We start from the raw sequence: 2,918 nt of genomic DNA, 5'->3' as shown, positions 1-2,918 counted from the left end.
TGCTGCCAGCAAGGGAAAACTCTGCCAGGGCAGGTCTATGGAGCTGGTGCTAACAATAAGTGAAGGACAGAGCCAGGGGAGCTGCAATGTGTACCACAGCCATGCAGGACCCTGGTCCTACACCCCAAGGCATTGGTAGATCCCCAGGCTGAAGACTTCAGCAAGACAACAAGACCCATGATATCAACAGCCACAGGCTCCAGCAGTTGGCTGGTGTCTGTGCTCCTCCAGAAGGAAAGTCTTCATTGCCTCCCTCCCTCACCACATCTAGCAGCCAGCAGAGGAGGGTGAGCACTACTATCACCCTTGTCTTTGGGTACGTACACAGGGCATGGCCATGGTCCCCTGACTGGGGCCAGGAGCAGTACACCTGCACACCAGCCTCCCCACTGTCCTCACAGACTGCTGATTTAGGTGCCACCACTGCTGCCCTCCCACTTCTGCTTTAATTTCTGTTCCCTGTCGTTCACAGCAGTGAACAATGATGCATTTGAATTTTCAGGTGCCTAAGGCTCAGAGAGCTTTCCTAGATATAATCAGCAGAAAAGAAGGATTTTGCATTGAAAGCCAATGCCAACATCCCTGCAGTGATAACCATCCCTGTATAATTAAAACGAGCATTTCATAAAATGTCATCTCTAAGCAGCATATTTTAGATAAAAATAATAATAATAATATTAAAAAAAATACATTTCCAAGATCAAAAGAAGAGAATTATAATTGGGAAAGGGTGGAGGTGGGGGAGGACAGTGTGACAGCCCCAAGAAGTATTGCTATTATTATGAGGCAAAGTTTGCTAAAATGCCAACTGCTCGCCCACAGTGGAAGGAAGTACCAGTTTACTTGTTAATCGCCTTAATTAATTAACTGGCATTGTCCTGGATTTCCTGAAGCTGGGTTTACTGTGGGAATCAATTTTAAAGAGCTTCCAGAAAGAAAATTTAAATTTCTGCTTAAAGACTTTACAGATTAGTAAACAAGAGTCTGCTTCCAGACCTTTTGGATGAAACCATGGCCATGATTTATGGAAATAGCCCTTTTTCCCATACGGTCTGTTGTGATCAGCTATATTGACCTACTGCACAGCACAAACTTGCTTGAATTAATCCCTCTTTGAACTACAGCAGCTCTGTTAGAAAAACACCCCATCCTGATTATACAGTTGGCAGCAAAGCAAAAGCCAGCATCACCCATGGTGTGCTGTACCAGGGGCCAGCTCCCACCCAAATCCCTGCTTCCCTCCACCACTGATATGCTCAGCTCCACATTCCACCCACCGCTGACCTGCCCTTCTGCTAGGACCAAGGATAATTTGGCAAGCCCTCCCTCCCTGTACAAACACTTACAGATGGTGACTAAGTTTTCATTACCAGGACTGTGATTGTCTGGAAATTCTCAATTGAAGGGGTGTGAAACAGGCACTGAGCTTTCTCATGATCCTTTGAGGAAGTTTCTCAATATTCTTCTTGAGGACATAGTTGCACCCAGTGTCAAAATTAGGGCAGCATCATCTTCTGAGTGTCATGTTAATACATGCAATAACCTGCCCTATCCCTTCTAACCACAACATCATGACAGACTTTCTCCCATCTCACGGATTATCTGACCTGTGCTCCAAGTCTTGCTTTAATTGCTGTTTCCAGGGGCCACAATTCCCACCCCATAAGCTTGTCTACTGATTTCTGTTGGGCCACAGTAAAATAGATCTTAAAGAGAATATACCTGTTAAATGAAGTAGTAACTACAAATGCACACACTCATGTTTTCACATCTTGAACTGGAGTCTTCTTTTCCCCCTGTTTATCAGGGCTCTTTTTTTTCTCTGGAGCTCTGCAGAAGACTAAGGATGGGTCTCCCCTTAATGCAGACTTTACCCACTTAGGCCTGGCACCCTTAATGTCCTTTTTGATCAATTGGGCTTTCAGGGCTCATTTCATCTCAGCTATCTTAGACATCTATTTTTGGATAACAAATGATACCTGTAAAAATGCCAATTTCCTTCCACTGACTGTACAAGAACTGCAGGTGTCCAAACTCACATGAACACAACTACAACAGGTTAGATGAAGCTTACCCTTTGAGTCTAAATAATACACTGCAGATAAATATAGCATTACATGTCTGACCTTATTGAAGTGCTTCAGCAGCAAAACACCACCACATAAATATGGAAGTGCATACTTCTTTGAATAATGGATTTTAAGTGCTAATTTTGATGTCAGATTCTGCTCTTACATGTGTGCAACAAGACAAGAGGGAGTATGGGGCTCTCCCAGCTCCTTCCTTGTAATGAATATCCGGGTAGAATCAGCTCCTTCTAAAAAGAGGCACACAGAGATGGTCATTCCTTTCTCCAACATGGCCAGCACCACAAAACAAGGATGGAGGATGGATCCCTCTCACCCAGATATCAACATCTCTGTCCCTTTCTGCCCAGGGGGCAGGAGAAGATCAGTCACAGTTTTATTCTCTATTTCACAAAATGGCTACTTTGGCAATGGCAAACTCTTCCTCAGGAAAACTATAGTCTGCGAGGGAAGAGTTGCCATGGGGAAGAGGGAGCTCTGGCAGAGATCCCCGTATGTCTCAGCATCCCCAGACACTTACTTCCACACAGGATTGAGAGCAAGATTCTCCTCCGTGTGTTGGTGCTTTGTTTGGTATGAAATAGGTCCACTGGTGCTGAATAGGGGCATTTGGGTACATGAGCAGGTTTGGAGATGACAAGAAAAACTACAGTAACTACATAGAAATTTGGTGAGACCTGAGGGAGTGCAAAACTGAAAGAAAAGGGAAGAACAACGTGGTCTCTGGAGGGATGAAAACTGGCTTGCCCTCCTGCTGCTCCAGACACCTGAGCAAGGACTCCTTTCTCAGCACACACCTTTTCTACTTGCCCGGAATCTTCACAAGGAATC

Source organism: Oxyura jamaicensis, chromosome 12, assembly GCF_011077185.1.
Source record: "Oxyura jamaicensis isolate SHBP4307 breed ruddy duck chromosome 12, BPBGC_Ojam_1.0, whole genome shotgun sequence".
In the NCBI taxonomy this organism is placed as follows: Eukaryota; Metazoa; Chordata; class Aves; order Anseriformes; family Anatidae; genus Oxyura; species Oxyura jamaicensis.
Note: the sequence above shows the minus strand (reverse complement) of the source record.